Source organism: Amblyomma mixtum, chromosome 1, assembly GCF_055824585.1.
Source record: "Amblyomma mixtum isolate Tamu chromosome 1, ASM5582458v1, whole genome shotgun sequence".
NCBI lineage: Eukaryota > Metazoa > Arthropoda > Arachnida > Ixodida > Ixodidae > Amblyomma > Amblyomma mixtum.
In genome coordinates this window covers 154739674-154756191 of record NC_143012.1, presented here as the reverse complement: position 1 = coordinate 154756191, position 16518 = coordinate 154739674, and the positions used below count along the sequence as shown (strand labels likewise).

The 16518-nt window shown below is 53.5% G+C and overlaps 19 non-coding genes and 5 pseudogenes across 19 annotated transcripts; all 24 read left to right on the top strand.

Annotated features, from left to right (window-relative positions):
- Positions 1-265: 265 nt before the first annotated feature.
- On the top strand, positions 266-384 carry LOC149369373 (5S ribosomal RNA). Its single transcript, XR_016287597.1, has one exon. It is a non-coding gene; the product is annotated as a 5S ribosomal RNA (ribosomal RNA).
- A 579-nt stretch (positions 385-963) lies between these two features.
- On the top strand, positions 964-1082 carry LOC149369372 (5S ribosomal RNA; annotated as a pseudogene).
- Positions 1083-1627: 545 nt separating this feature from the next.
- Positions 1628-1746, top strand: LOC149369371 (5S ribosomal RNA). Its single transcript, XR_016287596.1, has one exon. It is a non-coding gene; the product is annotated as a 5S ribosomal RNA (ribosomal RNA).
- Positions 1747-2293: 547 nt separating this feature from the next.
- LOC149369370 (5S ribosomal RNA) lies at positions 2294-2412 on the top strand. Its single transcript, XR_016287595.1, has one exon. It is a non-coding gene; the product is annotated as a 5S ribosomal RNA (ribosomal RNA).
- A 547-nt stretch (positions 2413-2959) lies between these two features.
- Positions 2960-3078, top strand: LOC149369369 (5S ribosomal RNA). The gene has a single exon (XR_016287594.1). It is a non-coding gene; the product is annotated as a 5S ribosomal RNA (ribosomal RNA).
- A 579-nt stretch (positions 3079-3657) lies between these two features.
- On the top strand, positions 3658-3776 carry LOC149369368 (5S ribosomal RNA; annotated as a pseudogene).
- Positions 3777-4323: 547 nt separating this feature from the next.
- LOC149369367 (5S ribosomal RNA) lies at positions 4324-4442 on the top strand. The gene has a single exon (XR_016287593.1). It is a non-coding gene; the product is annotated as a 5S ribosomal RNA (ribosomal RNA).
- Positions 4443-4988: 546 nt separating this feature from the next.
- LOC149369366 (5S ribosomal RNA) lies at positions 4989-5107 on the top strand. Its single transcript, XR_016287591.1, has one exon. It is a non-coding gene; the product is annotated as a 5S ribosomal RNA (ribosomal RNA).
- A 548-nt stretch (positions 5108-5655) lies between these two features.
- Positions 5656-5774, top strand: LOC149369365 (5S ribosomal RNA). The gene has a single exon (XR_016287590.1). It is a non-coding gene; the product is annotated as a 5S ribosomal RNA (ribosomal RNA).
- A 548-nt stretch (positions 5775-6322) lies between these two features.
- LOC149369364 (5S ribosomal RNA) lies at positions 6323-6441 on the top strand. Its single transcript, XR_016287588.1, has one exon. It is a non-coding gene; the product is annotated as a 5S ribosomal RNA (ribosomal RNA).
- A 545-nt stretch (positions 6442-6986) lies between these two features.
- LOC149369363 (5S ribosomal RNA) lies at positions 6987-7105 on the top strand. Its single transcript, XR_016287587.1, has one exon. It is a non-coding gene; the product is annotated as a 5S ribosomal RNA (ribosomal RNA).
- A 546-nt stretch (positions 7106-7651) lies between these two features.
- Positions 7652-7770, top strand: LOC149369362 (5S ribosomal RNA). Its single transcript, XR_016287585.1, has one exon. It is a non-coding gene; the product is annotated as a 5S ribosomal RNA (ribosomal RNA).
- A 1088-nt stretch (positions 7771-8858) lies between these two features.
- LOC149369361 (5S ribosomal RNA) lies at positions 8859-8977 on the top strand (annotated as a pseudogene).
- A 546-nt stretch (positions 8978-9523) lies between these two features.
- LOC149369360 (5S ribosomal RNA) lies at positions 9524-9642 on the top strand. Its single transcript, XR_016287584.1, has one exon. It is a non-coding gene; the product is annotated as a 5S ribosomal RNA (ribosomal RNA).
- Positions 9643-10189: 547 nt separating this feature from the next.
- LOC149369359 (5S ribosomal RNA) lies at positions 10190-10308 on the top strand. Its single transcript, XR_016287583.1, has one exon. It is a non-coding gene; the product is annotated as a 5S ribosomal RNA (ribosomal RNA).
- A 547-nt stretch (positions 10309-10855) lies between these two features.
- On the top strand, positions 10856-10974 carry LOC149369358 (5S ribosomal RNA). Its single transcript, XR_016287582.1, has one exon. It is a non-coding gene; the product is annotated as a 5S ribosomal RNA (ribosomal RNA).
- Positions 10975-11553: 579 nt separating this feature from the next.
- LOC149369357 (5S ribosomal RNA) lies at positions 11554-11672 on the top strand (annotated as a pseudogene).
- A 546-nt stretch (positions 11673-12218) lies between these two features.
- LOC149369356 (5S ribosomal RNA) lies at positions 12219-12337 on the top strand. Its single transcript, XR_016287640.1, has one exon. It is a non-coding gene; the product is annotated as a 5S ribosomal RNA (ribosomal RNA).
- Positions 12338-12884: 547 nt separating this feature from the next.
- Positions 12885-13003, top strand: LOC149369355 (5S ribosomal RNA). The gene has a single exon (XR_016287581.1). It is a non-coding gene; the product is annotated as a 5S ribosomal RNA (ribosomal RNA).
- Positions 13004-13548: 545 nt separating this feature from the next.
- LOC149369354 (5S ribosomal RNA) lies at positions 13549-13667 on the top strand. The gene has a single exon (XR_016287579.1). It is a non-coding gene; the product is annotated as a 5S ribosomal RNA (ribosomal RNA).
- A 579-nt stretch (positions 13668-14246) lies between these two features.
- LOC149369353 (5S ribosomal RNA) lies at positions 14247-14365 on the top strand (annotated as a pseudogene).
- Positions 14366-14912: 547 nt separating this feature from the next.
- On the top strand, positions 14913-15031 carry LOC149369352 (5S ribosomal RNA). The gene has a single exon (XR_016287578.1). It is a non-coding gene; the product is annotated as a 5S ribosomal RNA (ribosomal RNA).
- A 547-nt stretch (positions 15032-15578) lies between these two features.
- On the top strand, positions 15579-15697 carry LOC149369351 (5S ribosomal RNA). Its single transcript, XR_016287577.1, has one exon. It is a non-coding gene; the product is annotated as a 5S ribosomal RNA (ribosomal RNA).
- A 547-nt stretch (positions 15698-16244) lies between these two features.
- Positions 16245-16363, top strand: LOC149369350 (5S ribosomal RNA). The gene has a single exon (XR_016287575.1). It is a non-coding gene; the product is annotated as a 5S ribosomal RNA (ribosomal RNA).
- Positions 16364-16518: the final 155 nt, after the last annotated feature.

The following is a 16518-nucleotide window of genomic DNA, read 5'->3' as shown; positions in this document are numbered from 1 at the left end:
ACTGCGCAGAAGCGCACAATATGCGCCCACCGCACCATGCACCGCACCCACTGCCGGTCCATGTGTAAACAACACAGGCTCGCTCCCGCTGCTCTTTCCGTGCATGCCGCAGTGGTTTAGGTTCGCCAGAACGGCTGAGAAAAGCGCAGGGCAGGTAACTGCACGCTTGGCGGCTGTTGCCACGAGCGAGGGAAGTATCCATGCGCAGTTTTGCATCCTCGAGGGCCAAACACAGTACATAAAGACTCGGAAAGCACTGTCTCTCGCCATCGGCCATACCATGTTGAATACGCCGGTTCTCGTCCGATCACCGAAGCTAAGCAGCATTGGGCTCGGTCAGTACTTGGGAGGGAGACCACCTGGGAACACCGAGTGCTGATGGCATTTCTTTTGCATTTTTATTCGCCCTTCACGTTTTTTTTTTTTCTGTCATAGTTGCGCAGTGTCTCAGGCAACTATAGGAGGTGACGTTATTTTGTTATCGATAATACAATCTCATCGGCAACGTGTCCAACGTGTAGTACGTGCGGACGCGAAACTGTGGCAAAACTCGAAGCGAACCCGTGGCGTCTCGGCTGTCATTCTGACGTCTGCCGCGGCGGGTACACTGCAGATTAAACTCTAGCAAAGCCCCAAGATAGCTGGGAGGCCCAGTGTGCGCATAACACTGCGCAGAAGCGCACAATATGCGCCCACCGCACCATGCACCGCACCCACTGCCGGTCCATGTGTAAACAACACAGGCTCGCTCCCGCTGCTCTTTCCGTGCATGCCGCAGTGGTTTAGGTTCGCCAGAACGGCTGAGAAAAGCGCAGGGCAGGTAACTGCACGCTTGGCGGCTGTTGCCACGAGCGAGGGAAGTATCCATGCGCAGTTTTGCATCCTCGAGGGCCAAACACAGTACATAAAGACTCGGAAAGCACTGTCTCTCGCCATCGGCTATACCATGTTGCAATAAAGACAAAAATCGGCCATACCATGTTGAATACGCCGGTTCTCGTCCGATCACCGAAGCTAAGCAGCATTGGGCTCGGTCAGTACTTGGGAGGGAGACCACCTGGGAACACCGAGTGCTGATGGCATTTCTTTTGCATTTTTATTCGCCCTTCACGTTTTTTTTTTCTGTCATAGTTGCGCAGTGTCTCAGGCAACTATAGGAGGTGACGTTATTTTGTTATCGATAATACAATCTCATCGGCAACGTGTCCAACGTGTAGTACGTGCGGACGCGAAACTGTGGCAAAACTCGAAGCGAACCCGTGGCGTCTCGGCTGTCATTCTGACGTCTGCCGCGGCGGGTACACTGCAGATTAAACTCTAGCAAAGCCCCAAGATAGCTGGGAGGCCCAGTGTGCGCATAACACTGCGCAGAAGCGCACAATATGCGCCCACCGCACCATGCACCGCACCCACTGCCGGTCCATGTGTAAACAACACAGGCTCGCTCCCGCTGCTCTTTCCGTGCATGCCGCAGTGGTTTAGGTTCGCCAGAACGGCTGAGAAAAGCGCAGGGCAGGTAACTGCACGCTTGGCGGCTGTTGCCACGAGCGAGGGAAGTATCCATGCGCAGTTTTGCATCCTCGAGGGCCAAACACAGTACATAAAGACTCGGAAAGCACTGTCTCTCGCCATCGGCCATACCATGTTGAATACGCCGGTTCTCGTCCGATCACCGAAGCTAAGCAGCATTGGGCTCGGTCAGTACTTGGGAGGGAGACCACCTGGGAACACCGAGTGCTGATGGCATTTCTTTTGCAATTTTATTCGCCCTTCACGTTTTTTTTTTTTCTGTCATAGTTGCGCAGTGTCTCAGGCAACTATAGGAGGTGACGTTATTTTGTTATCGATAATACAATCTCATCGGCAACGTGTCCAACGTGTAGTACGTGCGGACGCGAAACTGTGGCAAAACTCGAAGCGAACCCGTGGCGTCTCGGCTGTCATTCTGACGTCTGCCGCGGCGGGTACACTGCAGATAAAACTCTAGCAAAGCCCCAAGATAGCTGGGAGGTCCAGTGTGCGCATAACACTGCGCAGAAGCGCACAATATGCGCCCACCGCACCATGCACCGCACCCACTGCCGGTCCATGTGTAAACAACACAGGCTCGCTCCCGCTGCTCTTTCCGTGCATGCCGCAGTGGTTTAGGTTCGCCAGAACGGCTGAGAAAAGCGCAGGGCAGGTAACTGCACGCTTGGCGGCTGTTGCCACGAGCGAGGGAAGTATCCATGCGCAGTTTTGCATCCTCGAGGGCCAAACACAGTACATAAAGACTCGGAAAGCACTGTCTCTCGCCATCGGCCATACCATGTTGAATACGCCGGTTCTCGTCCGATCACCGAAGCTAAGCAGCATTGGGCTCGGTCAGTACTTGGGAGGGAGACCACCTGGGAACACCGAGTGCTGATGGCATTTCTTTTGCATTTTTATTCGCCCTTCACGTTTTTTTTTTTTCTGTCATAGTTGCGCAGTGTCTCAGGCAACTATAGGAGGTGACGTTATTTTGTTATCGATAATACAATCTCATCGGCAACGTGTCCAACGTGTAGTACGTGCGGACGCGAAACTGTGGCAAAACTCGAAGCGAACCCGTGGCGTCTCGGCTGTCATTCTGACGTCTGCCGCGGCGGGTACACTGCAGATTAAACTCTAGCAAAGCCCCAAGATAGCTGGGAGGCCCAGTGTGCGCATAACACTGCGCAGAAGCGCACAATATGCGCCCACCGCACCATGCACCGCACCCACTGCCGGTCCATGTGTAAACAACACAGGCTCGCTCCCGCTGCTCTTTCCGTGCATGCCGCAGTGGTTTAGGTTCGCCAGAACGGCTGAGAAAAGCGCAGGGCAGGTAACTGCACGCTTGGCGGCTGTTGCCACGAGCGAGGGAAGTATCCATGCGCAGTTTTGCATCCTCGAGGGCCAAACACAGTACATAAAGACTCGGAAAGCACTGTCTCTCGCCATCGGCCATACCATGTTGAATACGCCGGTTCTCGTCCGATCACCGAAGCTAAGCAGCATTGGGCTCGGTCAGTACTTGGGAGGGAGACCACCTGGGAACACCGAGTGCTGATGGCATTTCTTTTGCATTTTTATTCGCCCTTCACGTTTTTTTTTTTTCTGTCATAGTTGCGCAGTGTCTCAGGCAACTATAGGAGGTGACGTTATTTTGTTATCGATAATACAATCTCATCGGCAACGTGTCCAACGTGTAGTACGTGCGGACGCGAAACTGTGGCAAAACTCGAAGCGAACCCGTGGCGTCTCGGCTGTCATTCTGACGTCTGCCGCGGCGGGTACACTGCAGATTAAACTCTAGCAAAGCCCCAAGATAGCTGGGAGGCCCAGTGTGCGCATAACACTGCGCAGAAGCGCACAATATGCGCCCACCGCACCATGCACCGCACCCACTGCCGGTCCATGTGTAAACAACACAGGCTCGCTCCCGCTGCTCTTTCCGTGCATGCCGCAGTGGTTTAGGTTCGCCAGAACGGCTGAGAAAAGCGCAGGGCAGGTAACTGCACGCTTGGCGGCTGTTGCCACGAGCGAGGGAAGTATCCATGCGCAGTTTTGCATCCTCGAGGGCCAAACACAGTACATAAAGACTCGGAAAGCACTGTCTCTCGCCATCGGCCATACCATGTTGCAATAAAGACAAAAATCGGCCATACCATGTTGAATACGCCGGTTCTCGTCCGATCACCGAAGCTAAGCAGCATTGGGCTCGGTCAGTACTTGGGAGGGAGACCACCTGGGAACACCGAGTGCTGATGGCATTTCTTTTGCATTTTTATTCGCCCTTCACGTTTTTTTTTTTTCTGTCATAGTTGCGCAGTGTCTCAGGCAACTATAGGAGGTGACGTTATTTTGTTATCGATAATACAATCTCATCGGCAACGTGTCCAACGTGTAGTACGTGCGGACGCGAAACTGTGGCAAAACTCGAAGCGAACCCGTGGCGTCTCGGCTGTCATTCTGACGTCTGCCGCGGCGGGTACACTGCAGATTAAACTCTAGCAAAGCCCCAAGATAGCTGGGAGGCCCAGTGTGCGCATAACACTGCGCAGAAGCGCACAATATGCGCCCACCGCACCATGCACCGCACCCACTGCCGGTCCATGTGTAAACAACACAGGCTCGCTCCCGCTGCTCTTTCCGTGCATGCCGCAGTGGTTTAGGTTCGCCAGAACGGCTGAGAAAAGCGCAGGGCAGGTAACTGCACGCTTGGCGGCTGTTGCCACGAGCGAGGGAAGTATCCATGCGCAGTTTTGCATCCTCGAGGGCCAAACACAGTACATAAAGACTCGGAAAGCACTGTCTCTCGCCATCGGCCATACCATGTTGAATACGCCGGTTCTCGTCCGATCACCGAAGCTAAGCAGCATTGGGCTCGGTCAGTACTTGGGAGGGAGACCACCTGGGAACACCGAGTGCTGATGGCATTTCTTTTGCATTTTTATTCGCCCTTCACGTTTTTTTTTTTCTGTCATAGTTGCGCAGTGTCTCAGGCAACTATAGGAGGTGACGTTATTTTGTTATCGATAATACAATCTCATCGGCAACGTGTCCAACGTGTAGTACGTGCGGACGCGAAACTGTGGCAAAACTCGAAGCGAACCCGTGGCGTCTCGGCTGTCATTCTGACGTCTGCCGCGGCTGGTACACTGCAGATTAAACTCTAGCAAAGCCCCAAGATAGCTGGGAGGCCCAGTGTGCGCATAACACTGCGCAGAAGCGCACAATATGCGCCCACCGCACCATGCACCGCACCCACTGCCGGTCCATGTGTAAACAACACAGGCTCGCTCCCGCTGCTCTTTCCGTGCATGCCGCAGTGGTTTAGGTTCGCCAGAACGGCTGAGAAAAGCGCAGGGCAGGTAACTGCACGCTTGGCGGCTGTTGCCACGAGCGAGGGAAGTATCCATGCGCAGTTTTGCATCCTCGAGGGCCAAACACAGTACATAAAGACTCGGAAAGCACTGTCTCTCGCCATCGGCCATACCATGTTGAATACGCCGGTTCTCGTCCGATCACCGAAGCTAAGCAGCATTGGGCTCGGTCAGTACTTGGGAGGGAGACCACCTGGGAACACCGAGTGCTGATGGCATTTCTTTTGCATTTTTATTCGCCCTTCACGTTTTTTTTTTTTTCTGTCATAGTTGCGCAGTGTCTCAGGCAACTATAGGAGGTGACGTTATTTTGTTATCGATAATACAATCTCATCGGCAACGTGTCCAACGTGTAGTACGTGCGGACGCGAAACTGTGGCAAAACTCGAAGCGAACCCGTGGCGTCTCGGCTGTCATTCTGACGTCTGCCGCGGCGGGTACACTGCAGATTAAACTCTAGCAAAGCCCCAAGATAGCTGGGAGGCCCAGTGTGCGCATAACACTGCGCAGAAGCGCACAATATGCGCCCACCGCACCATGCACCGCACCCACTGCCGGTCCATGTGTAAACAACACAGGCTCGCTCCCGCTGCTCTTTCCGTGCATGCCGCAGTGGTTTAGGTTCGCCAGAACGGCTGAGAAAAGCGCAGGGCAGGTAACTGCACGCTTGGCGGCTGTTGCCACGAGCGAGGGAAGTATCCATGCGCAGTTTTGCATCCTCGAGGGCCAAACACAGTACATAAAGACTCGGAAAGCACTGTCTCTCGCCATCGGCCATACCATGTTGAATACGCCGGTTCTCGTCCGATCACCGAAGCTAAGCAGCATTGGGCTCGGTCAGTACTTGGGAGGGAGACCACCTGGGAACACCGAGTGCTGATGGCATTTCTTTTGCATTTTTATTCGCCCTTCACGTTTTTTTTTTTTTCTGTCATAGTTGCGCAGTGTCTCAGGCAACTATAGGAGGTGACGTTATTTTGTTATCGATAATACAATCTCATCGGCAACGTGTCCAACGTGTAGTACGTGCGGACGCGAAACTGTGGCAAAACTCGAAGCGAACCCGTGGCGTCTCGGCTGTCATTCTGACGTCTGCCGCGGCGGGTACACTGCAGATTAAACTCTAGCAAAGCCCCAAGATAGCTGGGAGGCCCAGTGTGCGCATAACACTGCGCAGAAGCGCACAATATGCGCCCACCGCACCATGCACCGCACCCACTGCCGGTCCATGTGTAAACAACACAGGCTCGCTCCCGCTGCTCTTTCCGTGCATGCCGCAGTGGTTTAGGTTCGCCAGAACGGCTGAGAAAAGCGCAGGGCAGGTAACTGCACGCTTGGCGGCTGTTGCCACGAGCGAGGGAAGTATCCATGCGCAGTTTTGCATCCTCGAGGGCCAAACACAGTACATAAAGACTCGGAAAGCACTGTCTCTCGCCATCGGCCATACCATGTTGAATACGCCGGTTCTCGTCCGATCACCGAAGCTAAGCAGCATTGGGCTCGGTCAGTACTTGGGAGGGAGACCACCTGGGAACACCGAGTGCTGATGGCATCTCTTTTGCATTTTTATTCGCCCTTCACGTTTTTTTTTTCTGTCATAGTTGCGCAGTGTCTCAGGCAACTATAGGAGGTGACGTTATTTTGTTATCGATAATACAATCTCATCGGCAACGTGTCCAACGTGTAGTACGTGCGGACGCGAAACTGTGGCAAAACTCGAAGCGAACCCGTGGCGTCTCGGCTGTCATTCTGACGTCTGCCGCGGCGGGTACACTGCAGATTAAACTCTAGCAAAGCCCCAAGATAGCTGGGAGGCCCAGTGTGCGCATAACACTGCGCAGAAGCGCACAATATGCGCCCACCGCACCATGCACCGCACCCACTGCCGGTCCATGTGTAAACAACACAGGCTCGCTCCCGCTGCTCTTTCCGTGCATGCCGCAGTGGTTTAGGTTCGCCAGAACGGCTGAGAAAAGCGCAGGGCAGGTAACTGCACGCTTGGCGGCTGTTGCCACGAGCGAGGGAAGTATCCATGCGCAGTTTTGCATCCTCGAGGGCCAAACACAGTACATAAAGACTCGGAAAGCACTGTCTCTCGCCATCGGCCATACCATGTTGAATACGCCGGTTCTCGTCCGATCACCGAAGCTAAGCAGCATTGGGCTCGGTCAGTACTTGGGAGGGAGACCACCTGGGAACACCGAGTGCTGATGGCATTTCTTTTGCATTTTTATTCGCCCTTCACGTTTTTTTTTTTCTGTCATAGTTGCGCAGTGTCTCAGGCAACTATAGGAGGTGACGTTATTTTGTTATCGATAATACAATCTCATCGGCAACGTGTCCAACGTGTAGTACGTGCGGACGCGAAACTGTGGCAAAACTCGAAGCGAACCCGTGGCGTCTCGGCTGTCATTCTGACGTCTGCCGCGGCGGGTACACTGCAGATTAAACTCTAGCAAAGCCCCAAGATAGCTGGGAGGCCCAGTGTGCGCATAACACTGCGCAGAAGCGCACAATATGCGCCCACCGCACCATGCACCGCACCCACTGCCGGTCCATGTGTAAACAACACAGGCTCGCTCCCGCTGCTCTTTCCGTGCATGCCGCAGTGGTTTAGGTTCGCCAGAACGGCTGAGAAAAGCGCAGGGCAGGTAACTGCACGCTTGGCGGCTGTTGCCACGAGCGAGGGAAGTATCCATGCGCAGTTTTGCATCCTCGAGGGCCAAACACAGTACATAAAGACTCGGAAAGCACTGTCTCTCGCCATCGGCCATACCATGTTGAATACGCCGGTTCTCGTCCGATCACCGAAGCTAAGCAGCATTGGGCTCGGTCAGTACTTGGGAGGGAGACCACCTGGGAACACCGAGTGCTGATGGCATTTCTTTTGCATTTTTATTCGCCCTTCACGTTTTTTTTTTTTCTGTCATAGTTGCGCAGTGTCTCAGGCAACTATAGGAGGTGACGTTATTTTGTTATCGATAATACAATCTCATCGGCAACGTGTCCAACGTGTAGTACGTGCGGACGCGAAACTGTGGCAAAACTCGAAGCGAACCCGTGGCGTCTCGGCTGTCATTCTGACGTCTGCCGCGGCGGGTACACTGCAGATTAAACTCTAGCAAAGCCCCAAGATAGCTGGGAGGCCCAGTGTGCGCATAACACTGCGCAGAAGCGCACAATATGCGCCCACCGCACCATGCACCGCACCCACTGCCGGTCCATGTGTAAACAACACAGGCTCGCTCCCGCTGCTCTTTCCGTGCATGCCGCAGTGGTTTAGGTTCGCCAGAACGGCTGAGAAAAGCGCAGGGCAGGTAACTGCACGCTTGGCGGCTGTTGCCACGAGCGAGGGAAGTATCCATGCGCAGTTTTGCATCCTCGAGGGCCAAACACAGTACATAAAGACTCGGAAAGCACTGTCTCTCGCCATCGGCCATACCATGTTTTTAGAAAGAAAGGAATTATTTTTACCTTGGGGATCCAACTGTTTAATTTGCAGAAAGCCGGAAACAATAGACCATGTATTTTTGCACTGTTGGGAAGGGGTTTATTTTTGGGATGTTTTGCAGCGAACCTTAAAGAAAGAATTTCCACTAGACCCGTATGGCATCCGGTACTTATGTGTTGAAAATGAGGATGGGGTGCCTTTTGACTTAATAATGCTTACAGGCCTCCACTGTATATGGCGCTCCAGAATGGCGGGCTACCATTGTGACAGAGACGCAAGACCTGCTAGAATTTATTTCCGCGAAAGCATGGACATGTTTCTCGCCATTCAGAAAGCCGCTGCGGAGCCTCCGGAGTGGCTCTCTAGACTAGAGCCGCTCTGTACATTGCGTGAGTTTTAATTTGACGAAGCCAGATGCATGCTGGCTGACCACGAGTCATATGTATATAGCGTTTATTGTCTTTTGTTGATTGTTTGTGTTGTGAAATTTTCTGTGTCAAAGCCAGGCAATAAAGAAAAAAATCGGCCATACCATGTTGAATACGCCGGTTCTCGTCCGATCACCGAAGCTAAGCAGCATTGGGCTCGGTCAGTACTTGGGAGGGAGACCACCTGGGAACACCGAGTGCTGATGGCATTTCTTTTGCATTTTTATTCGCCCTTCACGTTTTTTTTTTTCTGTCATAGTTGCGCAGTGTCTCAGGCAACTATAGGAGGTGACGTTATTTTGTTATCGATAATACAATCTCATCGGCAACGTGTCCAACGTGTAGTACGTGCGGACGCGAAACTGTGGCAAAACTCGAAGCGAACCCGTGGCGTCTCGGCTGTCATTCTGACGTCTGCCGCGGCGGGTACACTGCAGATTAAACTCTAGCAAAGCCCCAAGATAGCTGGGAGGCCCAGTGTGCGCATAACACTGCGCAGAAGCGCACAATATGCGCCCACCGCACCATGCACCGCACCCACTGCCGGTCCATGTGTAAACAACACAGGCTCGCTCCCGCTGCTCTTTCCGTGCATGCCGCAGTGGTTTAGGTTCGCCAGAACGGCTGAGAAAAGCGCAGGGCAGGTAACTGCACGCTTGGCGGCTGTTGCCACGAGCGAGGGAAGTATCCATGCGCAGTTTTGCATCCTCGAGGGCCAAACACAGTACATAAAGACTCGGAAAGCACTGTCTCTCGCCATCGGCCATACCATGTTGAATACGCCGGTTCTCGTCCGATCACCGAAGCTAAGCAGCATTGGGCTCGGTCAGTACTTGGGAGGGAGACCACCTGGGAACACCGAGTGCTGATGGCATTTCTTTTGCATTTTTATTCGCCCTTCACGTTTTTTTTTTTTCTGTCATAGTTGCGCAGTGTCTCAGGCAACTATAGGAGGTGACGTTATTTTGTTATCGATAATACAATCTCATCGGCAACGTGTCCAACGTGTAGTACGTGCGGACGCGAAACTGTGGCAAAACTCGAAGCGAACCCGTGGCGTCTCGGCTGTCATTCTGACGTCTGCCGCGGCGGGTACACTGCAGATTAAACTCTAGCAAAGCCCCAAGATAGCTGGGAGGCCCAGTGTGCGCATAACACTGCGCAGAAGCGCACAATATGCGCCCACCGCACCATGCACCGCACCCACTGCCGGTCCATGTGTAAACAACACAGGCTCGCTCCCGCTGCTCTTTCCGTGCATGCCGCAGTGGTTTAGGTTCGCCAGAACGGCTGAGAAAAGCGCAGGGCAGGTAACTGCACGCTTGGCGGCTGTTGCCACGAGCGAGGGAAGTATCCATGCGCAGTTTTGCATCCTCGAGGGCCAAACACAGTACATAAAGACTCGGAAAGCACTGTCTCTCGCCATCGGCCATACCATGTTGAATACGCCGGTTCTCGTCCGATCACCGAAGCTAAGCAGCATTGGGCTCGGTCAGTACTTGGGAGGGAGACCACCTGGGAACACCGAGTGCTGATGGCATTTCTTTTGCATTTTTATTCGCCCTTCACGTTTTTTTTTTTTCTGTCATAGTTGCGCAGTGTCTCAGGCAACTATAGGAGGTGACGTTATTTTGTTATCGATAATACAATCTCATCGGCAACGTGTCCAACGTGTAGTACGTGCGGACGCGAAACTGTGGCAAAACTCGAAGCGAACCCGTGGCGTCTCGGCTGTCATTCTGACGTCTGCCGCGGCGGGTACACTGCAGATTAAACTCTAGCAAAGCCCCAAGATAGCTGGGAGGCCCAGTGTGCGCATAACACTGCGCAGAAGCGCACAATATGCGCCCACCGCACCATGCACCGCACCCACTGCCGGTCCATGTGTAAACAACACAGGCTCGCTCCCGCTGCTCTTTCCGTGCATGCCGCAGTGGTTTAGGTTCGCCAAAACGGCTGAGAAAAGCGCAGGGCAGGTAACTGCACGCTTGGCGGCTGTTGCCACGAGCGAGGGAAGTATCCATGCGCAGTTTTGCATCCTCGAGGGCCAAACACAGTACATAAAGACTCGGAAAGCACTGTCTCTCGCCATCGGCCATACCATGTTGAATACGCCGGTTCTCGTCCGATCACCGAAGCTAAGCAGCATTGGGCTCGGTCAGTACTTGGGAGGGAGACCACCTGGGAACACCGAGTGCTGATGGCATTTCTTTTGCATTTTTATTCGCCCTTCACGTTTTTTTTTTTTCTGTCATAGTTGCGCAGTGTCTCAGGCAACTATAGGAGGTGACGTTATTTTGTTATCGATAATACAATCTCATCGGCAACGTGTCCAACGTGTAGTACGTGCGGACGCGAAACTGTGGCAAAACTCGAAGCGAACCCGTGGCGTCTCGGCTGTCATTCTGACGTCTGCCGCGGCGGGTACACTGCAGATTAAACTCTAGCAAAGCCCCAAGATAGCTGGGAGGCCCAGTGTGCGCATAACACTGCGCAGAAGCGCACAATATGCGCCCACCGCACCATGCACCGCACCCACTGCCGGTCCATGTGTAAACAACACAGGCTCGCTCCCGCTGCTCTTTCCGTGCATGCCGCAGTGGTTTAGGTTCGCCAGAACGGCTGAGAAAAGCGCAGGGCAGGTAACTGCACGCTTGGCGGCTGTTGCCACGAGCGAGGGAAGTATCCATGCGCAGTTTTGCATCCACGAGGGCCAAACACAGTACATAAAGACTCGGAAAGCACTGTCTCTCGCCATCGGCCATACCATGTTGCAATAAAGACAAAAATCGGCCATACCATGTTGAATACGCCGGTTCTCGTCCGATCACCGAAGCTAAGCAGCATTGGGCTCGGTCAGTACTTGGGAGGGAGACCACCTGGGAACACCGAGTGCTGATGGCATTTCTTTTGCATTTTTATTCGCCCTTCACGTTTTTTTTTTTCTGTCATAGTTGCGCAGTGTCTCAGGCAACTATAGGAGGTGACGTTATTTTGTTATCGATAATACAATCTCATCGGCAACGTGTCCAACGTGTAGTACGTGCGGACGCGAAACTGTGGCAAAACTCGAAGCGAACCCGTGGCGTCTCGGCTGTCATTCTGACGTCTGCCGCGGCGGGTACACTGCAGATTAAACTCTAGCAAAGCCCCAAGATAGCTGGGAGGCCCAGTGTGCGCATAACACTGCGCAGAAGCGCACAATATGCGCCCACCGCACCATGCACCGCACCCACTGCCGGTCCATGTGTAAACAACACAGGCTCGCTCCCGCTGCTCTTTCCGTGCATGCCGCAGTGGTTTAGGTTCGCCAGAACGGCTGAGAAAAGCGCAGGGCAGGTAACTGCACGCTTGGCGGCTGTTGCCACGAGCGAGGGAAGTATCCATGCGCAGTTTTGCATCCTCGAGGGCCAAACACAGTACATAAAGACTCGGAAAGCACTGTCTCTCGCCATTGGCCATACCATGTTGAATACGCCGGTTCTCGTCCGATCACCGAAGCTAAGCAGCATTGGGCTCGGTCAGTACTTGGGAGGGAGACCACCTGGGAACACCGAGTGCTGATGGCATTTCTTTTGCATTTTTATTCGCCCTTCACGTTTTTTTTTTTTCTGTCATAGTTGCGCAGTGTCTCAGGCAACTATAGGAGGTGACGTTATTTTGTTATCGATAATACAATCTCATCGGCAACGTGTCCAACGTGTAGTACGTGCGGACGCGAAACTGTGGCAAAACTCGAAGCGAACCCGTGGCGTCTCGGCTGTCATTCTGACGTCTGCCGCGGCGGGTACACTGCAGATTAAACTCTAGCAAAGCCCCAAGATAGCTGGGAGGCCCAGTGTGCGCATAACACTGCGCAGAAGCGCACAATATGCGCCCACCGCACCATGCACCGCACCCACTGCCGGTCCATGTGTAAACAACACAGGCTCGCTCCCGCTGCTCTTTCCGTGCATGCCGCAGTGGTTTAGGTTCGCCAGAACGGCTGAGAAAAGCGCAGGGCAGGTAACTGCACGCTTGGCGGCTGTTGCCACGAGCGAGGGAAGTATCCATGCGCAGTTTTGCATCCTCGAGGGCCAAACACAGTACATAAAGACTCGGAAAGCACTGTCTCTCGCCATCGGCCATACCATGTTGAATACGCCGGTTCTCGTCCGATCACCGAAGCTAAGCAGCATTGGGCTCGGTCAGTACTTGGGAGGGAGACCACCTGGGAACACCGAGTGCTGATGGCATTTCTTTTGCATTTTTATTCGCCCTTCACGTTTTTTTTTTCTGTCATAGTTGCGCAGTGTCTCAGGCAACTATAGGAGGTGACGTTATTTTGTTATCGATAATACAATCTCATCGGCAACGTGTCCAACGTGTAGTACGTGCGGACGCGAAACTGTGGCAAAACTCGAAGCGAACCCGTGGCGTCTCGGCTGTCATTCTGACGTCTGCCGCGGCGGGTACACTGCAGATTAAACTCTAGCAAAGCCCCAAGATAGCTGGGAGGCCCAGTGTGCGCATAACACTGCGCAGAAGCGCACAATATGCGCCCACCGCACCATGCACCGCACCCACTGCCGGTCCATGTGTAAACAACACAGGCTCGCTCCCGCTGCTCTTTCCGTGCATGCCGCAGTGGTTTAGGTTCGCCAGAACGGCTGAGAAAAGCGCAGGGCAGGTAACTGCACGCTTGGCGGCTGTTGCCACGAGCGAGGGAAGTATCCATGCGCAGTTTTGCATCCTCGAGGGCCAAACACAGTACATAAAGACTCGGAAAGCACTGTCTCTCGCCATCGGCCATACCATGTTGAATACGCCGGTTCTCGTCCGATCACCGAAGCTAAGCAGCATTGGGCTCGGTCAGTACTTGGGAGGGAGACCACCTGGGAACACCGAGTGCTGATGGCATTTCTTTTGCATTTTTATTCGCCCTTCACGTTTTTTTTTTTTCTGTCATAGTTGCGCAGTGTCTCAGGCAACTATAGGAGGTGACGTTATTTTGTTATCGATAATACAATCTCATCGGCAACGTGTCCAACGTGTAGTACGTGCGGACGCGAAACTGTGGCAAAACTCGAAGCGAACCCGTGGCGTCTCGGCTGTCATTCTGACGTCTGCCGCGGCGGGTACACTGCAGATTAAACTCTAGCAAAGCCCCAAGATAGCTGGGAGGCCCAGTGTGCGCATAACACTGCGCAGAAGCGCACAATATGCGCCCACCGCACCATGCACCGCACCCACTGCCGGTCCATGTGTAAACAACACAGGCTCGCTCCCGCTGCTCTTTCCGTGCATGCCGCAGTGGTTTAGGTTCGCCAGAACGGCTGAGAAAAGCGCAGGGCAGGTAACTGCACGCTTGGCGGCTGTTGCCACGAGCGAGGGAAGTATCCATGCGCAGTTTTGCATCCTCGAGGGCCAAACACAGTACATAAAGACTCGGAAAGCACTGTCTCTCGCCATCGGCCATACCATGTTGCAATAAAGACAAAAATCGGCCATACCATGTTGAATACGCCGGTTCTCGTCCGATCACCGAAGCTAAGCAGCATTGGGCTCGGTCAGTACTTGGGAGGGAGACCACCTGGGAACACCGAGTGCTGATGGCATTTCTTTTGCATTTTTATTCGCCCTTCACGTTTTTTTTTTTTCTGTCATAGTTGCGCAGTGTCTCAGGCAACTATAGGAGGTGACGTTATTTTGTTATCGATAATACAATCTCATCGGCAACGTGTCCAACGTGTAGTACGTGCGGACGCGAAACTGTGGCAAAACTCGAAGCGAACCCGTGGCGTCTCGGCTGTCATTCTGACGTCTGCCGCGGCGGGTACACTGCAGATTAAACTCTAGCAAAGCCCCAAGATAGCTGGGAGGCCCAGTGTGCGCATAACACTGCGCAGAAGCGCACAATATGCGCCCACCGCACCATGCACCGCACCCACTGCCGGTCCATGTGTAAACAACACAGGCTCGCTCCCGCTGCTCTTTCCGTGCATGCCGCAGTGGTTTAGGTTCGCCAGAACGGCTGAGAAAAGCGCAGGGCAGGTAACTGCACGCTTGGCGGCTGTTGCCACGAGCGAGGGAAGTATCCATGCGCAGTTTTGCATCCTCGAGGGCCAAACACAGTACATAAAGACTCGGAAAGCACTGTCTCTCGCCATCGGCCATACCATGTTGAATACGCCGGTTCTCGTCCGATCACCGAAGCTAAGCAGCATTGGGCTCGGTCAGTACTTGGGAGGGAGACCACCTGGGAACACCGAGTGCTGATGGCATTTCTTTTGCATTTTTATTCGCCCTTCACGTTTTTTTTTTTTCTGTCATAGTTGCGCAGTGTCTCAGGCAACTATAGGAGGTGACGTTATTTTGTTATCGATAATACAATCTCATCGGCAACGTGTCCAACGTGTAGTACGTGCGGACGCGAAACTGTGGCAAAACTCGAAGCGAACCCGTGGCGTCTCGGCTGTCATTCTGACGTCTGCCGCGGCGGGTACACTGCAGATTAAACTCTAGCAAAGCCCCAAGATAGCTGGGAGGCCCAGTGTGCGCATAACACTGCGCAGAAGCGCACAATATGCGCCCACCGCACCATGCACCGCACCCACTGCCGGTCCATGTGTAAACAACACAGGCTCGCTCCCGCTGCTCTTTCCGTGCATGCCGCAGTGGTTTAGGTTCGCCAGAACGGCTGAGAAAAGCGCAGGGCAGGTAACTGCACGCTTGGCGGCTGTTGCCACGAGCGAGGGAAGTATCCATGCGCAGTTTTGCATCCTCGAGGGCCAAACACAGTACATAAAGACTCGGAAAGCACTGTCTCTCGCCATCGGCCATACCATGTTGAATACGCCGGTTCTCGTCCGATCACCGAAGCTAAGCAGCATTGGGCTCGGTCAGTACTTGGGAGGGAGACCACCTGGGAACACCGAGTGCTGATGGCATTTCTTTTGCATTTTTATTCGCCCTTCACGTTTTTTTTTTTTCTGTCATAGTTGCGCAGTGTCTCAGGCAACTATAGGAGGTGACGTTATTTTGTTATCGATAATACAATCTCATCGGCAACGTGTCCAACGTGTAGTACGTGCGGACGCGAAACTGTGGCAAAACTCGAAGCGAACCCGTGGCGTCTCGGCTGTCATTCTGACGTCTGCCGCGGCGGGTACACTGCAGATTAAACTCTAGCAAAGCCCCAAGATAGCTGGGAGGCCCAGTGTGCGCATAACACTGCGCAGAAGCGCACAATATGCGCCCACCGCACCATGCACCGCACCCACTGCCGGTCCATGTGTAAACAACACAGGCTCGCTCCCGCTGCTCTTTCCGTGCATGCCGCAGTGGTTTAGGTTCGCCAGAACGGCTGAGAAAAGCGCAGGGCAGGTAACTGCACGCTTGGCGGCTGTTGCCACGAGCGAGGGAAGTATCCATGCGCAGTTTTGCATCCTCGAGGGCCAAACACAGTACATAAAGACTCGGAAAGCACTGTCTCTCGCCATCGGCCATACCATGTTGAATACGCCGGTTCTCGTCCGATCACCGAAGCTAAGCAGCATTGGGCTCGGTCAGTACTTGGGAGGGAGACCACCTGGGAACACCGAGTGCTGATGGCATTTCTTTTGCATTTTTATTCGCCCTTCACGTTTTTTTTTTTTTCTGTCATAGTTGCGCAGTGTCTCAGGCAACTATAGGAGGTGACGTTATTTTGTTATCGATAATACAATCTCATCGGCAACGTGTCCAACGTGTAGTACGTGCGGACGCGAAA